The sequence below is a fragment of the Artemia sp. Qi Xiang Cuo genome, chromosome 1, assembly GCF_049724085.1.
Source record: "Artemia sp. Qi Xiang Cuo chromosome 1, ASM4972408v1, whole genome shotgun sequence".
In the NCBI taxonomy this organism is placed as follows: Eukaryota; Metazoa; Arthropoda; class Branchiopoda; order Anostraca; family Artemiidae; genus Artemia; species Artemia sp. Qi Xiang Cuo.
In genome coordinates, this window is record NC_142794.1 from 42,922,584 (window position 1) to 42,932,357 (window position 9,774).

The following is a 9,774-nucleotide window of genomic DNA, read 5'->3' on the forward strand; positions in this document are numbered from 1 at the left end:
TGTGATCAGCGGGATAATACATCTCCTGGTATGATTGGAAAGAATTTTAAGTGTGATTTTAGGTTATTGCTTAGAAATTGGTATCGTCGTGACTTTAGATTGCTCTTGAAGGAGGAACCGGGTCGGCAATTCAACTGTTGGAACAACAAAAGAATTTGTTTTCTGCGTCATCGTTGTGAAGACAATGGCTACTATGATTATAAGCCCACTTATTTTTATTTGGCTGTGATGGAATGTGATTAGCCACTTGAGGACACTGTTTATGACATTGCTTCAAATAAGCAAATTGAAACATGTGAATTTTATATTTTTGGGCGAAACAGTTTGAGACATTTGAGAAGACAATTTGGATGAAACTCTGTGGTCGTTATAATGCACAATTTCTAGTTGAACAGTGTTGTAAGGTCCCCTACCCCAATCCCAAAGGGCCCCCTCCCCTTTGTCAGCTCCAAGCTCCTATCAGCAAAAATGTGGAATTTTGCATTTTTCGGCCAGAAAAAAGATCACGGATGCTTGTTTATTTGTTTTCTTTATTTTTTATTGTTTTTTTTCCAAGGGTTATCGTATCAATCCAGTGATTCGGATAAAACTTCTTGAGCGAAACAGTTTGAGATATTTTAGAAGATGATTTGGGTGAAACTCTGTGGTCGTTATAATACATAAGTTCCATTTGAACAGTGTTGTAAGGTCCCCTACCCCAATCCCAAAGGGCCCCCTCCCCTTAGTCAGTTCCAAGCTCATATCAGCAAAAATGGGGAATTTTCCTTTCTTTGGCCAGAAAAAGATCACGGATGCTTGTTTATTTGTTTTCTTTATTTTTTTATTGTTGTTTTTTCCAAGGGTTGTTGTATCAATCCAGTGGGACTAAAATTTCTTGAGCGAAACAGTTTGAGATATTTTAGAAGATGATTTGGGTGAAACTCTGTGGTCGTTATAATACACAAGTTCCATTTGAACAGTGTTGTAAGGTCCCCTACCCGGATCCCAAAGGGCCCCCCTCCCCTTAGTCAGTTCCAAGCTCATATCAGAAAAAATGTGGAATTTTGCATTTTTTTGGCCAGAAAAAGATCACGGATGCTTGTTTATTTGTTATCTTTATTTTATTATTGTTTTTTTTTCCAAGGGTTGTTGTATCAATCCAGTGGGACTAAAATTTCTTGAGCGAAACAGTTTGAGATATTTTAGAAGATGATTTGGTTGAAACTCTGTGGTCGTTATAATACAATAGTTCCATTTGAACAGTGTAGCAAAGTCCCTTATCCCAAGCCCAAAGAGCTCCCCTCCCCTTAGTCAGTTCCAAGCTCATATCAGCAAAAATGTGGAATTTTGCATTTTTTTGGCCAGAAAAAGATCACGGATGCTTGTTTATTTGTTATCTTTATTTTATTATTGTTTTTTTTTTCAAGGGTTATCATATCAATCCAGTGGGACTAAAACTTCTTGAGCAAAACAGTTTGAGAAATTTTAGAAGATGATTTGGGTGAAACTATGTGGTCGTTATAATACACAAGTTCCATTTGAACAGTGTTGTAAGGTCCCCTACCCGAATCCAAAAGGGCCCCCGTCCCCGTAGTCAGCTCCAAGCTCATCTCAGCAAAAATGGGGAATTTTGCATTTTTTAGCCCGAAAAAAGATCACGAATGCTTGTTTATTTGTTTTTCTTTATTTTTTTATTGTCGATTTTTCCAAGGGTTATAGTATCAATCCAGTGGGACTAAAACTTCTTGAACGAAACAGTTTGAGACATTTTAGAGATGATTTGGGTGAAACTCTGTGGTCGTTATAATACACAAGTTACATTTAAACAGTGTTGTAAGGTCTCCATTCCCCAATCCCAAAGGGCCCCCTCCCCTTAGTCAGTTCCAAGCTCATATCAGCAAAAATGCGGATTTTTGCATTTTTTGGTCAGTAAAAAGATCACGGATGCTTGTTTATGTGTTTTCTTTTTTTTATTGTTTTTTTTCCAAGGGTTATCGTATCAATCCAGTGGGACTAAAACTTCTTGAGCGAAACAGTTTGAGATATTTTAGAAGATCATTTGGTGGAAACTCTGTGGTCGTTATAATGCACAAGTTCCATTTGAACAGTGTTGTAAGGTCCCCTACTCGGATCCAAAAGGGCTCCCCTTCCCCGTAGTCAGCTCCAAGCTCATATCAGCAAAAATGCGGAATTTTGCATTTTTTTGGCCAGAAAAAAGATCACGGATGCTTGTTTATTTGTTTTTCTTTATTTTTTTATTGTTGTTTTTTTCAAGGGTTATCGTATAAATTCAGTGGGACTAAAACTTCTCGAGCGAAACGGTTTGAGAAATTTTAGAAGATGATTCACGTGAAACTCTGTGGTCGTTATAATAGACAAGTTCCATTTGAACAGTGTTGTAAGGTCCCCTACCCCAATCCCAAAGGGCCCCCCACCCCGTAGTCAGTTCCAATCTCATATCAGCAAAAATGTGGAATTTTGCATTTTTTAGCCCGAAAAAGATCACGGATGCTTGTTTATTTGTTATTCTTTATTTTTTATTGTTGTTTTTTTTCAAGGATTGTCGTATCAATCCAGTTGGAATAAAATTTCTCGAACAAAAAAGTTTGAGACATTTAGAAGATGATTTGGTTGAAACTATGTGGTCATTATAATAAAAAAGTTCCATTTTAAAAGTGTAGCAAGGTCCCCCTACCCTAACCCCAAAGGGCCCACTAGGTTAAGGTTAATTTACACTAGGTTAAGTGGCCGGCCACTTAAGCTTGGAACTGAATAAGGGGAGGGGGGCCCTTTGGGATTGGGGTAGGGGACCTTACAACACTGTTCAAATGGAACTTGTGTATTATAACGACCACAGAGTTTCACCTAAATCATCTTCTAAAATGTCTCAAACTGTTTCGCTCAAGATGTTTTAGTCCCACTGGATTGATACGATAATTCTTGGAAAAAACAACAATAAAAAACAAAAAAAAACAAATAAACATGCATCCGTGATCTTTTTTCAGGCGAAAAAAAATGCAAAATTCCAAATTTTTGCTGAGATGGCCTTTGAACTGACCAAGAGGAGGGGGGCCCTTTGGGTTGGGGTAGGGGACCTTACAACACTGTTCAAATGGAACTTGTGTATTATAATGACCACAGAGTTTCCCCCAAATGATCTTCTAAAACCACAGAGTTTCACCCAAATCATCTTCTAAAATGTCTCAAACTGTTTCGCTCAAGAAGTTTTAGTCCCACTGGATTGATACGATAACCCTTGGAAAAAACGACAATAAAAAAATAAAGAAAACAAATAAACAAGCATTCGTGATCATTTTTCTGGCCAAAAAATGCAAAATTCCACATTTTTGCTGATATGAGCTTGGAACTGACTAAGGGGAGGGGCCCTTTGGGATTGGGGTAGGGGGACCTTACAAAACTGTTTAAATGGAACTTGTGTATTATAATGACCACAGAGTTTCACCCAAATCATCTTCTAAAATGTCTCAAACTGTTTCGCTCAAGAAGTTTTAGTCCCACTGGAATAAATACGATAACCCTTGAAAAAAAACAACAATAAAAAATAAAGAAAAACAAATAAACAAGCATCCGTGATCTTTTTTCTGGCCAAAAAATGCAAAATTCCACATTTTTGCTGATATGAGCTTGGAACTGACTAAGGGGAGGGGCCCTTTGGGATTGGGGTAGGGGGACCTTACAAAACTGTTTAAATGGAACTTGTGTATTATAATGACCACAGAGTTTCACCCAAATCATCTTCTAAAATGTCTCAAACTGTTTCTCCCAAAAATATAAAATTCACATGTTTCAATTTGCTTATTTGAAGCAATGTCATAAACAGTGTCCTCAAGTGGCGAATCACATTCCGTCACAGCCAAATAAAAATCAGTGGGCTTATAATCATAGTAGCCATTGTTTTCACAACGATGACGCAGAAAACAAATTCTTTTGTTGTTCCAACAGTTGAATCGGTGACCCGTTTCCTCCACCTACAACAATGTAAAATCAGTTTGATACCAATCTCGTAAAAGTAAACTAAATTCATGTTTAGAATTCTTTCCGATCTTACCTGGACATGTATTCTCCCATGTATTACATTTATCTTAGTGACAATTGGAACATAGAAGTGTTCTATGATGAGAGTCACATAACTTTTCAAGACAGAAATTACAACCTTTAATTTTTACTGCATAACCTGTATGCAATTTACACGGGTTGCATAATCTGAACTTTTCGTCATACTCATCAATCATTGTGCAATTCTCAAATGATGACCAGCTGCCCCGCGTGTACAAGCAAAGTTGACATGTATTGAAAAATTTTTCATGCGTTGACACTCTCATCGCCAAAATGAAACTGAGCTACTATCTACAAATTGAGTGGGATAGAGAGAGAGAGAGAGAAAGAGAGAGAGAGAGGAGTAAATAATCCTTGAACTCCATCTGTTTCATGAGAAAAAAGTCCTAAATTTCTAAGCTAGTGTTTAAAAGCATACCCACAATATCATTTTGCTGTGTCGTGATTAATATGTCAATAAATTGTGTAAATGCCGTTGGTCTACGGCGTAAAAGCTTCATGCAATAGTCTAATGACGGAGAATCAGTTTTCATTATATCGACAAGTATTCCCTGAGAAAATATCTTCCTTTGAATAGACAGCTCTAGAAATATCATCATCTAGAATCAAACGTTTTTTCATAAACACAAGATTCCCCATTATTTGCCCTTTCTCAAATCTATCCATTTTTTAGAGTCCTAACACTCTCACAACCAACTTCAGACTAACCAGATTTTTTTTTTACTCTAAAAAAAAATACATGCTAGCCTACTATAGAAAGAAAAATATCTTTGATTTGGAAACAGTTTTATTGAACATAAGTACAACAATAATAATCACTGATTCAATTTGTTTTCACCAATATATTTCACTAATGCATCTAATGCTGCCTGAAGTCTATTTATATGCGCAATATTCAGTTTCGCAGCAAAACATAATTGCTCCTCCATTTTGAATTTGCTCAATGATATCACATATCTAGCATACATATCATCCCATTCAAGGCTTAGTCTACATCCTCGTGTTATTTCCATAGCCACGTTTGGTACTCGTATATCTTTGCTGCTACTGCTACCGGCTCCACCATCAACCTCCAATAGTGTAAATGCTTCACTCATTTTCTCTACTAATATCGTCTCAAATAAACTATTCTCTCTGAATTCAATTCTCTTACTAATATGAACTGCAATGAAAATCACTCCTTATATTTGAATCCAATTACTAATCAAGTTACCGTACATGGAGTAGCCTCCGCTCTCTCTGATTGGCTCCAAGAAATGGGTGTTGCCTCATAAACCAGTCTGCTTCTATTATACAATCTCAACTATAGTTTCAAAATGTGTTTGATCACTTTGCTTGGAAAGGTACCAAGGAACATAGGTGTGAGAGGATACTCACTCTCTTTGAAAAGGTGTAGAGGTCACGTAGAATTGTATAGTCAGGAACACAACGTCGTAGAATAGCACAGGGAGGAAAATAGCGTCGTAGAATAGCATGGGAGGGAACATAGCGTCGTAGAAATGGTACTTAGTACTCTACTATCTACTCATTCTGGTTTGATTGAGGCATTGACGTTTGTGAGGTCAGTCCGGTAGCTGCGTCGTAGGGTGTTTTTGGGGCGTCCTCTTCTTCTGGTACCACGTGGCTGCCTCTGAAGGACCACCTTCGGTAGTCAAGTTTCTGGTATGCGGATCACATGACCGAGGTATCTCCACTTCCTGTATTTGATCACTTTAGTTACCAGTGGATGAGATGTCTTCTGTCGTATAGTAGAGTTTTTTACTTTTTGGGACGAGTGGATATTTAGAATGCGCCTTAAACACGTTTTCGAACATATTTATACTTACCCATATAATATGCGGTTATTCTCGATTTTCAGGATATTGAACTGTAAACCACCAGTTGAGGGGTTTAAACAATGGTAAATCGATTGGATATCTTATAATTTTGAGTTTTCTGGCATTTTGGACCTCTTGGATAGGGGGTAGGGGCTAGTAGGTCTGCGATCACTTCTGACTCTTACAATACAAATTGAACTTTCAATTTCCAATCTAATGAGATCCTCTGAAATTCATGCGACTACCCCTTCCATAAAAAAACAGTATGCTGCTGGGGCATAACTTACAACCCTTGCCCCCAAGCTTTGGGGGGAGGGGTGTCAACACGAAGGCCTTAATGTATGATTTTAGTTATTATGTTCCTTGGGTTCTTCTTTACTAGGTTTCACACATCTTTATAGCCATCATATTGATAATGGTTAGCCCTTAAGAGTTAAAGTGCCCTTGAATAGTTCTTTATGATGTGCCGGTGCCCAGCTAGTTGCAGAGGAAAGACTAAGCAAAAAGAAGCTTTTGATGTAGAATATCGTGATTGCAGCCACCTTTCTAGTTTTTTAAGCCAACAGAATTCGCTTCGTATTCAAGCTAAGGGGCTGTAAATTTCCTAAACAGGATTTTCAGCCAAGGCGGTTCCGACGGTGGACCTTTTGTTTTGATCAAACGCCATTTGCAGCCTCATTCCCCGTGGATCGTCTTTTTCTCTTCTAAATAAGAAAAAGCCATTGGCTTTTCCAGTATCTGTTACTCCCTTGTATGAGGAAAAATCTATAAGAAAACCATAGAAAACCATAGAACCATAGAAAACTACCAAAGAAAACCATTCTTTGGTAGTTCCTCCATTTCATTATTCTTGTGATTTGGGCAAAACTGAGTGTCTTTTGAGTTTGGGTAATCTTCTGCGACAGACGGGACTGAACCAAAGAACCTTTAACAAAGAGGCAAGCTATCATCCACTTCGCTGTCACGGTGTATGCAATAATTTGATATATTTCTTATAAAAAAGATCGTGTCAGCCATCATTAACACTTTTGAATTTAATTATTTCGAATCACAGTATCCGGGTCGCAGTGGTAGCTAGCAACCTAGTAAGAGACGATTACGTCCCATAGTAAAAAACAAGAGAGCCAATAACTTTTTAAAACAGTGTGATATCAAAAAACAAAGCATAGCATCAAAACCACCTTTCCCGAAATCCCTATGAAGGAAATTTACAGTTCCTTGGCTTCCACAACAACGAAAATCTGTTGGCTTGAAAAAATACAAAAGCGACTGTAGCCACGATGTTTCGCATTGACAGCATCGTTGTTTTTTCTTTTCGTTTATTATATAGTTCAAATAAAGAGCAACCACGGGCCACAGTAAGTAAAATCTTTAAAGTGCATTTTATACAAATCCGCCTAGTGGCAAATATTTTCCCACGGACGCTGATTCAAAATAACGACTATTTTTTATATTCATTCTAAAAAATTTAAAAAAATTTAGATTCATTCACTATACACTTAATTAAAAGATCTTTGTTCAGCTTAAGCGATGAAACTAAAAAAGTAAGGATGCATTTTGTTAAAACAAGGTATGAATTGTTGGTTCTACTTCCCTCTCTTAAAAATTCATAAGTAATTAATCTTTTAACATGTATAAGATTCCTAAGGTGCACATTTTCACTGCCAGCTTTGAGAGGCTCCAGATAAATAGCACTAATATCACTAATGCCCTATTTTGCCAAAACTGATGTTTTGTGACAAAAAAGGTCAGTTTTTGTGGCTTAATCTCTTTCGTGAATATAGAAAGGTGTTAGAAATATCAATTTCTATTCATTTGAGCCCAGTTGCGACTATCTGCAACCTTTGATCAGTACGAAAATAAGAAAGAAAAGGAAAAGGTACAACAGTTATACTGTTGTACCTTTTCTTAAATCAGATATAGGGTATCTTTTCCCACTAAGTCACCTAACAGAAATATTTACATTAGTGATATTTTTATACAGTTGTTCTACAAATTCTATTTTCATGCACTTCAAAAACAATGTTAGGAAAAATATCTAGTGAAAATGAAATTTCATGCAGAAGTTTGTGTTTCTGAAGTATTAAATCGTTTGTTGATCCTTAATTTCTTTTTTAAATAGACATAATTTTCATTTTTGGGGCATCAAATAGTAAATTATAACTACTTTTTCAGACCCAATTGATGTTTTATGTTAGGCGGTATTACTGAAAAGGGGGAAAATATGACAGGAAAACTGAAGGGGCTCAGCTGCCTATTCTGGTTAAATATTACTTTGCAAGTTATTTCCTTAGTGGTTTTGAAATCCGTTCAGATAGAACTTTAGTGTTTAATACGAATTTCAATTGAGCTCCAACCCTTTGCCAACAGAGTTTCATCCCCCTCCTATACAAGTGCAGCTTTGGGTAAAGAAAGTGCACCTTTAGGTAAGCAAACGTATGATTTTTAGTGGTCGGAGATGGGGCGCACGTGTTAATTGCCAAAGGGGGTGGCAGAAGAAACCCGCCCATTTTCAAAGGCAACGCAATAGGGCTGCCTAAGTAAATTCACAGGTAGTGCAATAGCGCTGGCTAAGTAAAGAACGATGTTGGCACAATGTATTATTTATTTTTTGGTTGTTTTTAGACCAGGGCACTTCGTATTGAAGAAGTTGTCGTAGAAACTTCAAAAAGGGCCAATTCGATTGGAAATTGAAAGGGCTTGTGCTCTTTTTAATAGCCGAAAGTGATTGGAAGGCAACTAACACCGCTTCCACGACCATAATTTCCCCAAGCACATCCAATAAAAATTTTGAGATAGCCATTATGTTTAACATAGTTGAAAGATCTGAAAATTATGTCTTTGAGGAGGACGCTCCCTCCACAGCCCTCAGTGCAAGGGTTGTAAGTTATGTCCGGGGGGTGTATCAGGGTTTTTACAGAAAGCGTTGTAGTAAAAACTTCAAAAATGGCTCATTGGATTGGAAATTGAAAGGGCTAGTACCCTTTTCAATAGTTGACAGTGATTGGAGGGCAACTAACCCCCCTCTCACGCCCACCATTTCCCCCAACTTATGCAATTAAAATTTTGAGATATTAGTTTTGTTCAATGTAGTTAAAAGTTCTGGAAATTAGGTCTCTGAGGATAATAACTCCCTTATAGCCATCAGGGCAAGGGTTGAAAGCTGTTTCCTGGAAGCATATAAAGTTTTTATAGAAAGCTTTATCATACAAACTTCGAAAAGAGCTCATTTGATTGGAAATTGAAAGGGCTAGTGCCCTTTTAATAATCAAAAGTGATTGGAGAGCAACTAACCCGCCTCTCACACCTACCATTTCCCCAGACACATCCAACTGTAATTTTGAAATAGCCATTTTGTTCAACGTAGTTGAAAGTCCTCGAAATTATAGTAGTATTGCTATAACAGTTTCTGCGACAGCCCTATTCCACGTTCCTACCACAGCCCCTATCTCACATTCCAACGACAGCCCATATCCCACATTTCTATGACATCCCTAACCCACATCCCTACCAAAACCCTGTCCCACCATACTAGTAGGGATGACAGTGCCAGCGCAGACGGGAGTTTACATCATTGCCACATAAGAAAGGTACTATTTAATACTTTAAAAATACCTCTTTCTTGGCTTATTTGTTGGTTATATGGTTTGATGTTGTTTCATGGTTCTTTTTGTTGGTCAACTTGTTTGATGTTTCTAAGCCTATTACTCCGGGACGAGATTTACAACATTGCCAGATAAGAAAGGTACTATTTAGTACTTTAAGAGTACCTCTTTGTAGGCCTGTTTGTTGGTTATAATGTTTGATGTTGTTTCAGGGTTCTGTTTGTTGATGGTTATATGATTTGATGTTGTTTCATAGTTCTGTTCTGTTTGTTTAATTTTTCTAAGCCCATTACTCT